The following is a 13,205-nucleotide window of genomic DNA, read 5'->3' as shown; positions in this document are numbered from 1 at the left end:
ATTACCCTTGATCATGCCCTACCAGGCCTGCCACACCTACCTCGCCACCTTTTTGGATCACTTGTTGTTCCTTTGTCCTTGGGTTTGTTAACACCACTTCCTTACCCCCCACTTCCCCCTATCCCATTTCCCCCCCGGAACTGTCGGTCCCGTTGTTTCTCCTCCAGCTTGTTCATCCAGCCTATCTTATTTAGACAGACCTGTGGAGATAAGAAAATGCACAGAAACAAGACAGAGCAAAACCAAGCAACAATATACAACAAAACAACAACAAACCACCGACAAAGAACAAAACAAAACACAACAGGAAAGAAAAGCTTGTAGTTAGTTCAAGGATCATTTGTTGGCCTTTAGGAGTGTTTTCCAGTCCAGTCTGTTGGGGCACCATGCCCTTGCCCCAAAGTCCACTTTCAGCATTCCCTGGGGACCTTGCAGCTCCATTCCCTTGCTGTTCCCCTGCACTGCCCCAGTGCTTTGCCTTGGTGTGGTGGGATCAGGTCAGGCGCAATTCCCACACTGTGTCTCCGGTGCTGTCCCCCGCAGGGCCATGGGTCAGTTAGGGACGTCATGTCGCATAGTGGGGCTGGCCATGTGATCCTCTCTGTGGACTGGCTGCTCTAATTGGAGTCATCGTCCTCAGGGCCTGGTGGGCCGGGATGTGCTCCACTCTCTCCTCCTCCCCCTTCATCTGCTCCCGTGTGCTAATTTCAGTTTCAAGTCCTCAGGTGACCAGGTGTGTTTAGGGTAGGGTGTAGTTCACCTAGTGGAATTTCCACATAGATCTCTTTGGGATGGTTTTTGCAGCATGTTGTGTGTTTTGAAGATCCAGGGATGCAATGCTCCAGTGTTCTAAAGCACTTGGCCTGCGTCTCCCGGGGAGCAGAGCAGTACAGAAACTCAGGCCAGTGTGGCTTATTAGGCCGTGGCATTTGTGAGGCTGCCAGTCTGTGGGGAGGCACAGTGCCTCATCTTCCTCTTGACGGATCTGAACCGCAACCTTTCAGTTAGCCTGTGGACCTACCTATTCTGAATATTTCATAGAATCATAAAATCCTTTGACTTCATTCCTTTTTTTTATGCTTGAGTAATCCCAGTGTGCACACACCACAACTGACATTGGGCTGCTTCCGCTAATTGGACACAGTGAGTAATGCTGCTGCGGACATGTGTTGTCAGGGGCTCCTCAAGTCCTTTGACCATTTTCTATTTGGATCGTCTTTTTGTTGTGGAATTGTAAGACTCTCTGGAACTTCCGAAGTTTGTGGGGAAATTGCATTCTCTTTTTTATCTGACATACTGAATACTAACTAGATCCTTATCAGATGCAAGATTTGACAGTATTTCCTTCCTTTCTGTAGATTTAGGTGGTGTGTTAGGCCAGGTTGACTAGAGAAATAAATCTAGGGACACTTATGTATGTGTAAGAGAGTTTTGTATCATAGAGCAATTGCATATTGAGAAAACATCCTAGTCCAGATCAAGTCCATAAGTCCGACATTAGTGTATAAATTCCGCATCAGACTCATGCAGCACATGCAGTGATGCAGAATGCAGGCAGGCCACAGGGTGGTGAGTGAAAAGTCTTGTGGATCCTGTGGTTCTGGAAGCATATCAGCGCTGGCAAGATTCTCCGTGTGTTTCCTCAACAGGAAGGTGAAGCAGAGAGAGTGTGGCCCTCCTCTAGGGAGGAAGAGAGGAAGTTTCCAGAATCCTCATGAGAAGGTCACACCCACCAGAAGGCATCATCAGGCTGTGACTTGAATGACAGGCTAGACTCCACCCTTCACTCTTAGTATCCTCAAGTTGGCAACAGGTTATGTAACGACCACAGTGGTTTTTCTCTTTCTTAAGCATGCCCTTTACATCAAAGGTTTTCTTGTTGATGAAGTCAGATGTAAATATTTTTCCTTTGTTGCATGTGATTTTCGTTTTACATTTTAAGATTGAGTTGCCAATCCACCACCATGAAGATTTCTCTTTGCTCTTCCCTTTCTGGGCTCTCTTCCTCTTCCTCGGGGATGTCTGTCTGTCCAGAGGCCAGTGCTGCACAGTGTTGCCCGTTGTGGGTCTTCAGTAAGTGTCAAAATCAAGTGGGGGACCTTCACATTGTGTTCTTGGTTTCCACTGTTGTGATTTACAAAAAGGTTTTTTTTTTAATTGTACAACTCTTACCACAATCCATGCATCCATCCATCGTGTCAAGCACATTTGTACATTTGTTGCCATCATTCTCAAAACATTTTCTTTCTGCTTGAGCCCTTGGTATCAATCAGCTCCTCATACAAAATGTTTTATAAAGTTTTTAAACTTGAACATTTAATCTCAACTTCTGGCCTCACTTCTCCAGTGTGTATTTGTGCTCGCACATGCGCACACACATTATGGGTGCCCAGAAAGGAATGCAGCCTGGTGGCCTAGTGGGTTAAGTGCTCAGCTGCTAATTAAATGGTTGGCAGTTCAAACCCAACAGCTGCTCCTTGGGAGAAAGATGTGGCACTCGGGTTCCCTAAAGATTTACATACAGCCCTTCCACCCTACATGGTGCTGTCAGTGGTTTTTAGTGTTTTCAGAGTTGTGTTACTCATCACAATGTGCTCTTCCCTGTAGGGTCATTGAGTCGGAATTCAAGTGAAGGTAATGGGTTTGTGAAGAAAGGACTAGGCATGCTCTCCCTATCATACCATCCTAGACACATACACACAAATACCCCCCCAACCCACACACAAACACCCCCAACACACATACACACAAATACCCCCAACACACATATACACACATACCCCAACACACATGCACAAATACCCCCAACACACATACAAATATCCCCCACATACATACACACAAATACCCCCCAACACACAAAGTACAAATGGGCATGGTCTCCCCATCATACACCCCCTACACACATATACACAAATATCCCCCCAACACACACACAAAGTACAAATGGGTATGTTCTCCCCATCATAACCCCCCACAAACATATACACAAGTACCCCAACACACAAAGTACAAATGGATATTCTCCCCCCAAAAAGCCCCCCCATACTCAAAGTACACATGGGCATGTTCTTCCCAAAATCTACCCCCCACAGTGTGAATGGGCATGCTGTCTCCCCAGCATACACCTCTTCTCATCCCCCACCCCCGCCCCATACACACAAGTACTTCATGTGCAGCCAACCTGGACGAGACCTTCACGCTGAGTCTGTGTTTTGGATTTGATTTATACAGGTGCTGGCAGATTGTTTGGGGTTCTTAAATGCCATAACTTCTTGGCCTGATTAAAGTGGAATCTGTGTTTATCAGATGTGCTCAGACATGTTCACCTTCACCAGGAATGTGGAACTGATTCTCCTATGTGTAGAACCGTTTTAGAATTTGACCTCAATTTCCAGACCTTCCAATAGCTGTTATTTATCATGAAGCCTCTATGTCCCATAGTATCTTTTCCTTTCTCCCCCCACCCCTCCATTGCACAGTTAAAAGTAGCCTTTTCTTCTGAGATGGAAATAGTTTTACATCATCAGAAGAAAGTTAGAAAATCTAAATAAAACTAAAGGAACAACCATCCCCTCACGCGAGATAAGCGTGTTGATCCAAGTGTGTTTATTCTTCCAGACCTTTTTTGGCACGGTGAGTATAAACCCTCAACCCCCCATTTAATGGTTGTACATCTTCCCATGCACAAAATATTCCTCTGCAATATGTTGTAAAGGCTAGATAGCATCTCATCGTGCAGATGTGTAAGGATTTAATCTCTCTGTTGACTATTGAGAATGTTTATTTCATTGGGTTTTTTCTGTAACCTTCTAAGGTATTTCTGAGCCTGTGTTCCATTCACCGGTTTTCATTACCGAGGTTGGCTACTCCCCCTGAAACTGCCCCTCTTCTTCCTCACAGAAGAATTCTTTACCCTGAAAACCAATCAGGACTTTTGAAAGAAGGTAGAAATTCACGTTGCAACACTTGGCACCACCTCCTACGTGGCTGCCCGCCCACCCACACCGATAAGGTCGGACGGTGGAATGATGGATGGCAGGTACACAGTGGAAAGAGCCCTTTGTTCTGGGCTCGGGTGCTGGTTTCAAAGCTACCCGTATTCCACGCCCTATCTGTGGGTGGTCTCTGCTCTCCTGTCAGCGGCACGCCAGTCGGACCAGGCCCGGCGCCATGATGCACCGGACTGAGCCGGAACTTCATGCTCATGTTCTCGCTGGCAGGCAGACTGACTCGGAAGCATTGGCTACTCTATGGGGATGGTAGCAGGTGCCAGTGTCCTTGGTGAGGCAGAGGGAGTACCACAGAGCTTTCCGAGAGGTTCTGATGGGACTCCCCATGTCCTGTGTGGGTCACACTGCCTGCCCCTGAGGCCTGGACCGTGCCACCCGCCACCTTCCTGCCTGGAACGTCAGGGTCCGTGTCTGTGACAGCACAGCCCAACTCCTAGCTCCATGTTTCCTTAAGGCTGTGGCCCCATCTTCAGTTCTTCCATTTAGTTGTTCCCCGGGATTGCAGCCCCTGCCCCCACATTACACCCCCCACCCCCGTGAGAAACCTTGGCAGAAAGCCTGTATTTACAAAACCAAAAGAAGCCTGTTATCAGCTCCGTGAGTCCTTCATGCTGCCCTTGGACTCGGTCAGGGCCAGCAGGCAGGTGGGGCTGGGAATGAAGGAACTCACCTTTGGCATGCCCTCCTCCTGCAGGTGCTTCTCCACCAGCCTCTCAGGGGATCTGGGACCCAGGACTGCTGTTGGCTTGGCCTGTCTGCAACCGGCTACTTTGGGCCAAATTTCTGTTTGCTGTCGGGGCTGTGCCCTGGTGGCTGGCTCCTCGGGTGGTGGGTGTGTCTGTGTGGGGCTGGAAGTGAAGAGGACGTTGTGGATGGGTAAAGCATGGATATAGTTAGGGAACAGGGCAGGGTGGATAGAGCAGTATTGTCCTTTGTGCCTAGTCCTCACTGCAGGGAGAATTTTTTGTTGTCTCCTAAGGGCCCCAGGCAGCCACATGAAGACTGGGACCACCCCACTCCCTCCCACCCTTGATCCCCACCACAGGAACCTTGTGGATTGTAGAAAATGGAAACCTATCAGCCCTAGGTCTGTGGGGCTGGGGCCTCAGGCAGTCTGTCAGTGAGATTGGGGAAGTGCTGGGTGCTTTGAGCCTCTGGGTAGATCATCCCCCCACACAGTTGGGACCACTGTGTCATCATGGAGAGGGCTGTCACAGGGCAGCTGGCTTGCCTCTGTCTCATTGTGGGCTGGATGATGTTCACTTGTATTCAGAACTCCCCCAATTTCTGTGGGCTCTCCCAGGCCCAGGGCCCAAGGGTAGACACAAAGAGGGCAGTGCTCAGGCCAAACTCGCTTGGGGCTGCAGCAGTCTCCCGACAAAGCTGTCATTGTGAAAACAAAGTGCCAGCTGGGCTGGTTTGGATCACTAGGGTGCTGTTGAGACAAGCTGCTCCGCGGTGGCCTTGGAGGCCCAGCTAGCAGCGCAGGGGGCCGACTGCGGTGCAGCTGTTGGGCCAGCGGGCATCATGGTGACTCTTGGTGGTGCTCTGGCCAAGTTCGAGCCTGCTATTGCTGTGGGCCCGGCCAGCTGCCTCTCTTGGCCTGACATTTGCCCCTGCCATGCCAACACTGTGCCCAGCTACAGCATTGTCATCAGCAATAAAGACACAGCATTTGGGTCTTTTTGCCTCTGGCTTGGGGTGGTTTCACCTCTGTGGTCAGATTAGTCAAGTTCAAAAGGCTTTGCGGGGAATCCTCAGCCCAAAGCCAGGGCTTCAGGACTCTGCTCGGGTTGAAGGGTGCTTACACAGGAAGGTGTATGCAGGGAGAAGTTGGGGGTTCCCACATCTACCCAGGTTGCTCTCCAAAGGCAGTGTCCTTTCAAGTTGACATTGGAAGATCTTAACCCATTGCTGTGGGGTCAAACTCGACTCATAGCACCCCAAGAGGACAGAGAAGAACTGTTCCTTAGGGTTTCTGAGGCTGTCAGGCGTCACTGGGACACATGGACTCTTCTCTCTCCTGTGGAGCAGCTGGTAGGTTTGAACAGCTGACCTTTTGGTTAGCTGCCCAATGATTAAACCTGTTGTCCCACCAGGACTCTTTAAAGTCCTTAGAAGGAGAAAATGCAGATAAGTCGTTTAGCTCAGGTAGCGTGCTCATTTTCTCAAAAGTGGAGCTGCCAAAAGGGGTGGAGATGAACCCTGGTGGCCAAGTGGGTCAGTGTTGGGCAGTGCAGAAACCAGTAGCTGTGGGGGAAAGAGGAGACTCTCTGCTCCCATAAGGAGTTAGTCTCAGAAACCCACGAGCAGGTCTCCTCTGCCCATTGGATCACCATGAGTTGGAATGGACGATGTGCTAGTGAGTTTGGGTTTTTGGATGGTAGAATGCTAAACTATTGCAGCGTCTCACGGTTCATCTTCTGAGCCAAGGTGTACAGGGCAGCCCTGCATCGTGTCCACAGCAGTGAGCTCAGGCCTAGGAGTCTTGAGTGTTCAAGTTGGGCAGCTGGTAAAATCAGTGCTTGCAAAAAATAACCTCATTTATCTGTCTCTCCCATCAGGAATAGCTCCTTCTCAGAAGCCGGCTTTTCTTCTCTCTTTAAAAATATTAGTCATTTTTTTTATAGTAAGACAGTAGAAATCTTCTCAAATACATGTAATCATTTTAAAATGTATATCTCTTATTGTGATTTTAGAGAAAATATGCATAGCAAATTAGGTGCTCATTTAACAACTCTGTACATATTTTCAAGGAGTCTTGGTGGCACTGTGGGGTAAGCATTTCACTGCTAATCATAAGGTCGGTGGTTTAAACCCACCAGCTGCTTCTTGGGAGAAAGATGAGGCTATCTGCTCTCATGAAGATTTACAGCCTCAAAAACCCTAAGTAGTATCACTAGGAGTTGGTATTGACCCTGATGGCAGTGAGTTTGGTTTTTAGGGTTTATTTGTATTATTCAATAACATTGGTTAAATTTTTTACAGTATGTCAGCATTCTGATTATTTTTGCTCTGGTTCTGTTTCACTTGATCTAGTTTCCCTTTCCCCTTGCCTTTTCATCTTCAGAGTAAACTGTGAAGTTACCTAGTTTGATGGGTGACTTCCTGATAGGAGTAGTTGAGTCCAAGTGTAGAGGTTGTCTCAGGGTGACGCACACTAGTTTCTACAAGGCCATTTTTTAGGAATTTGAGTTTAGTATCTTTCTCCCATTGTACTCAGGGCCATCTATTGTGTGCCTGGCTGGAACAGTCAGTAGTGGTGGTCAAGTACCATCTAGTTCTTCTGGTCTCAGGGTTGATGAGGCCGTGATTAGTGTAGATTCTTGGAGATTAGTTTCTTCTCTGCATCGTTGGTTTCCTTCCTTCTTGCTTCTAGATCCATGGAGACCAATCATTGTTTTTGGATGGCTGCTTTTAAGTTTTTAAGATCCCAGATGCTACTGACCAAACTAGCAACACTGCCGCGTTGATATGGTTGGTTATATCTAGAAAGTACCTATAGCTGTACCCCCAATGTGTTACATGTTATGTATGAATACAGATTTCCCTGCTCTCAGAAAGAAGAGTACTCCTCTGAAACTTTTCCTAAGAGGAAATGGGGTACAGTTAAGGGGCAATTACCATTCATATAGGACTTTGTGTTTGGGGGTCTAGGAATATTTCTAAAAATCTACCAAAAATGTAAAATAACACTAATGTAAGTAGAGACAGGAGTGCTGGGGTAATACACAGTGTGTTTGACGTTTATGTGCTGTGTAGCTCTGCAGGAAGGAGCTTAGCGACCCCACTCTTTCAACTTGGTTGGTGGAGGGGGTGTGGGAGCATTGTGTCTTGCTTGCTGTAGAACAAATGCCGAGGGCTAGTTTCAATTTCATCTTTTTCCCTAAGAGTAAAAACTCCTCCGCTTTCTTCGGTTAGTGACAGTGGTGCTAGTGTAGACCTTTGGTAAAGGTTGAGGCGAGTAAAGCACACTTTAAAACATGGGGGGGGGGGGAGACCTGTACGAATACAGCACTCATCATGATGTGCCTACCTTTACCTATGGAAACACCTACACATGTGTGCCTGTGTGTTGTATGTACTTACCTGTACATGTACCGGGTGTTCCTCAGGATCTTTAGGCCATTGGTTCCAGGACCCTTCCTCTGCAGATAGAACCATTGACTCTCGCTGTTCATCGATGCTCAAGTCCCTCATTAAATGGCATTAATATTTACATATAGCCTATGTACCTCCTCCTATGTGTTTTAAGTCATCTGTTTTAAATCATGTAATACCCGGTGCTGGGTAAGTACTATGCAAGTAGTGCTTTACAGCTCCCTTTACTCTTCGAGGGATTGCTGTGACCATTGAATTGCATTCTGAGAATCTTCCCTCAGAATTGTTTGATCCACCATTGGTTGAACCTGAGGTTTGACTGTGTTAGCATACATGTATTGCTGCTGCTGTTGTTGAAAAATTAACTTGTAGCTTTTACTGAAAATATTCCTTACTTTTGGGTATGTCTTAGTGCCTCTTTTACTTTGCTCTGATTGTGCTGCCTTGCCCCTATTTGGTATTGCCTTACCTCTTGTTGGAACAAACAATTGCCAACTATATAAGGAGTGGTTCCCATCCCTCTCCTTCCCAGCGCAGCTCCTAAAAGAATGGGGCTTTCTGTACACACTCCTATTCTTGACTTTTCATCTTGGTGAGATCAAACAGCATTTGTCATTTTGTGTTTGGCTTATTTCCCACAGCATAATGACCTCCAGTTTCATTCATGTTATATATAGTATGTGGTAGTCACCTAATCTAGTGTCAATTTAAGGATTAAGAGTGTAGGGGTGGAGTCTAGGCTGTCAATCTGGAGATAGCCAATGAGACTTCTGTGGGCATGACCTTCTCCTGAGAATTCTGGGAAATCTGCAACTTCCTCCTTGGACACTTCCTGGGAGACATTGCAGAAGACAAGCCACATAAAGCAACCAGACCTCGGAAGCCAGAGAAGTCACAGAGAGACCTCTGCCAGCGCTGAGATGTTTCCAATGCCACTGGATCCAAAGACTTTCTACCCACTGGCCTGTGATCTTCTGCATTCGGCATCATTGCATGTGTTTCGTGAGTCTGAAGAGGACTTTATAGATTGATATTGAAATTATGGACTTGATCTGGGCTGGGATGGTTTCTCAATGTTCAATTGCTCTTGTCTATAAATCTCTTTTTTATACACATATGTGTGTCCATGGATTTGTTTCTCTAGTCCACCCAGACTAACACATAGTACATTTTGAGAACGCATCATTATTCTTCTTGGCTGCATCGTATTCTGTACACCATTGTTTATGCATACCAGTTTGTTAATCCGTTCACTTGTTAATGGGCCATTAAGTGGTTCCCATCTTTTTTTGCCAGTGTGACTTGTGCTGCAGGAAACATAGGTATGTCTATATCTGCCTGTGCCAGTAGGTTGAGTTTTCTGGGGTACACATCTCGGAACGGGTTTGCTGGATCACGGGACATTTCTGTTTCTGGCTTTTTGAGGAGGTGCTATGCTGTTTCCTGGAGTAGTTGAACCAGTTTGCAGTCACACCAGCGATAGACCAGAGATCCAATCTCCCTGCAACCTTGCCAGCATATATTTTCTGTTTCTGGATCTGGGCCATTTTTGGAGGGTGAGATGCTATCTCGTTGTAGTTTTAATGTGCTTCTCTCTGGTGGCTAGTGATGTTCACAAGCATCTTTTCATGCCACTTGACTGAACTCTGGTTAAAGGTCTGTGCAGGCCCTTTTGGCCCACTTGTAAATTGGGTTGGCTTTTTGTTGTTGATGTTTTCTACTTGTTTAGAGAGAGATCATTTCCAAAGATGTTTTCCCAAGCTGTAGGCTCTTGTTTAACTCTTGATGGATTTTTAAAGTGTTTGTGCTTTATGGAGGGCCAGGGCTACAGAGGAGTTTCAGGTGCTAGGGAACAAGACCCAGGGTCTGCCTGGAGGGGTAACAGCATAGCACGGTGGCCGACCAACAGAGGGGGGTGGTGTCTGGGTTTACTTGAAAGTGTGGCTCTCTGCTGCTCCCCACCCAAAGCCTTTGGGCCCAAGCATGGATGCACAGCAGGGGTGGTTACAGTAAGACTCACCGCCATGCACTGCATGAATCCGGAGGTCAGTGTCTTCCCACATGTCTCACACTGGAGGCAGAGCCCATGCCAGTCCTTCCCCAGGGACGTCACCCATCCACTCAAGTACACCTCCTTGTCGCACTTGGGCATGGTCGAGGATTCAGGTGGCTGGAAGTGGTGCGGACTGGCGGCAGATAGTGGGGCCCAGCTCTCTGAATAATTTTTGAGCAGAAATACTAATTTTTTTTTTTTGGTGGTGCCAACTATCAAACTTGCTTTCTGTTGCTCATACATTTGTAGTTGTCTTTGGTAATCTGTTACTGAAAACAATTAGGTCCCATGCATTTGTTCCTGTATTACTATCTTTCAAGATCTTTGAGTTTGGGCATTAACATTTCAGTCTGTGATAGATTTTGTATCACTTTTTGAGAGTGGTGTTAGGTATGACTATTTCATTTTTGGGCAAATGAACAGAGTATATTTCTTCCCCATTAGATGGCTGTTGACCCTTTGTTGAAAATCAGCTGCCCATAGATGGGTGAATTTACTTCTGGGTTCTGAGTCGTATTCCATGGGTCTATGTGTCTATCATTGAACCAGTATCAGGCTGTGTTGATCGTTGTGTAGTAGCTTTTGAAACCCAGAAATGTGACCCACCTTCTGCTCTGTTCTTAAATATGTGGTAGTTTTTACTGCTTTATACGCATACCCATGCGTGCCAGAACCCCCAACACACACACACACACACAAATAATAGTGAATTAGACTTGTAAGGTGTTGACTTGGCAAATGTTTTATTAAATATATATTTACTGTAACAACTCTAGATGTGTTAGTCTGGATACATTAGAGAAACAAATTCATGTACAAGAGAGAGTTTTATATAAAGATTAAGTGCACATCAAGAAAACATCCCAACCCAGTGCTGCCCAAACGCACAAGTCCGACATTAACCCATATGTCTGACACCAATCCACAAAGCCCTCCTCCATCTCACAAAACACACGCAGTGATGCCAACTGCAGGAGGAAAGCTGAGTCAGTGAAGGTGTAAGCATCTCAGCGCTGGCAGGGGTCTCCACGCGGCCGCTCCAGCACCCAGGGCTACATCCGGGTAAGTCCATGTGGCTTCTCCTCAGGGATGTCTTGCAGGAAGTGAGTCTTGCCAGCTGAAGCAGGGAACTGGCTAAGGCAGCTGCACCCTGCTCCGACCATCAGAAAGCAAGAGACTCGAGAACTAGATAGGCGAGGCTCACCGAGCCATTTATCTCTCTGCCCTTCAATTAACTCCACATGTGTTTATCGGCCAGGTTGGCACAATAAACTACCTACCTCAATAGATATAAAGTATTACAGTAAATACATACTTAACAAAACATTTGCATGTCAACATTCCTACAGGGTCAATTCAGTGACTTTTGTTACCATCATCATGTTGCTTGACCATCACATCTGCGTCCTTGAGCATAATGAGCCACAGTCAAAGGTGATTGTTTCGAGGCCTACTTCGAGGCCTACTTCTGAACACTGTGTACTGACGGTCTTCAGGCATATATGCGGGACTCCCCCAGTCTTGGCTGCCATTCGCGCTGCTCTGAGCCTGCCACTTACCCTCCCTTTTCAGCGAGTGTGTCCCACTTTGTATGGGCTTGTATCACTTGTTAAATTGAGTGTAAATAATAGCAATTAGACTTAGTGAGGGCTTAGAGGCCTCCTGTGAGCGGAGTGCATAGACCTTTACTAACTATTTTGAATTGATTTTTGGTTTCTGGAGAGCTAAGTGACATCTCACATTCTTGTGAGGTAAAAAAAAAAAAGGAAAAACGGGCAAATGATTTGAGCAGTTTTTCCAAAGAAGGTGCACAAATGACAAAAAAGCACATGAGGAGTCGCTGAACATTATTAGTCACCAGGGAAGTGCATTTGGAAACCACAGGGAGCTGCTTTATTTACATCTGCTATTGAAAAACAACAGTGGTGGTGGCTTTTCGGAAGTAGATTGTCATGCCTTTCTTCTCGGGTCCTGTGATAAGAATTGAACTGCCATTTTTTTAGTTAATGGCTGAGAGATTAACCATTAGCCACTTAGGATGGTGATTCAATAATTAAAAAAAATAAGGATTAGCACAAATGAAGCAGAGGATGAAAATGTCCCCCATGCCCTATTTTTCCAAATTCCTGTACCATTCCATTATTCCTAACATCAACCACTCACCCTGCCATTTTTGCATTCTGTAATTCACAGCAATATCTCACAGAACTTGAAAGCTCACATGGTTGTGGAGGCCGGCAAGTTCCAAATCTGTGAGTCAGGTGTCAGGCTGGCGGCTCCACCTGATTCATGAGGTTGCAGGAGCTTATGAACCCAAATCAGCTACTCTGGTCACAGGCTCAGGGCTCAAAAACTGGATGTCAGATGATGATAAGCTGGGTACAGAATACAGAGCAGGAGAGGGAACTTTGCTACAAGATCCTTTTATAATTAAATAAATGAAGGATGTAGACCATACTCTCAAGGATGCTCACCTGTTTTGAGCAAGGAAGAACGAGGGTATGTCTGGAATAGAGTGGTAAAAGTGAAGACTTGGGTAAGGCGATGATGAATTGAGTCATACTCTCTTGATAAGGGAGTTAGTAGCTCAAGATACATCCTACTCAAAACCTTCATGAATAGAACTGCTCACTCCAAGGGGAACCATAACCAAGACACAGAGACCAGGACTCGTGACATGCCACAAATGGAGGATAATTACATCAGACAACAATGATTACATCATGACGTCACTGCTCACCCCCAAACTGGAAATCATGGACTAGCCAAGTTGACACATAAACGCCATCACCCCAGGTTCTGTATACCATATTTTCAGTAACAGCAAACTTCCTAGTCTTTTTGGAGGTCACAAGTATCTTTATTTGCACAGTTCCACCCAGTCATTGCGTGGGAGTGACAAAGTCTATGGCTAGAAGGCTGTGTGAAGAAATTCACTGCATCTCAGATGGCTATCGTAAAAAAGTCAGGTAAGTACCAGGATGTAGAGAAATTGGAACGCTCAGATACTGCTAGGGAGGATATAAAATGGGAACCAA

General features: G+C 46.3%; 1 protein-coding gene and 1 pseudogene across 5 annotated transcripts in view; one reads left to right on the top strand and one right to left on the bottom strand.

The window, feature by feature from the left end:
- The window catches only part of MLXIP (MLX interacting protein), a 59,102-nt gene that overhangs the window by 13,501 nt on the left and 32,396 nt on the right, over positions 1-13,205 (top strand). The window lies entirely within an intron of this gene.
- Positions 10,043-10,266, bottom strand: LOC142429499 (cysteine-rich protein 1 pseudogene; annotated as a pseudogene).

The sequence above is a fragment of the Tenrec ecaudatus genome, chromosome 16 (assembly GCF_050624435.1).
Source record: "Tenrec ecaudatus isolate mTenEca1 chromosome 16, mTenEca1.hap1, whole genome shotgun sequence".
Lineage (NCBI taxonomy): Eukaryota > Metazoa > Chordata > Mammalia > Afrosoricida > Tenrecidae > Tenrec > Tenrec ecaudatus.
The sequence above is the reverse complement of the archived record's forward strand: the minus strand, read 5'-3'. Positions and strand labels throughout refer to the sequence as shown.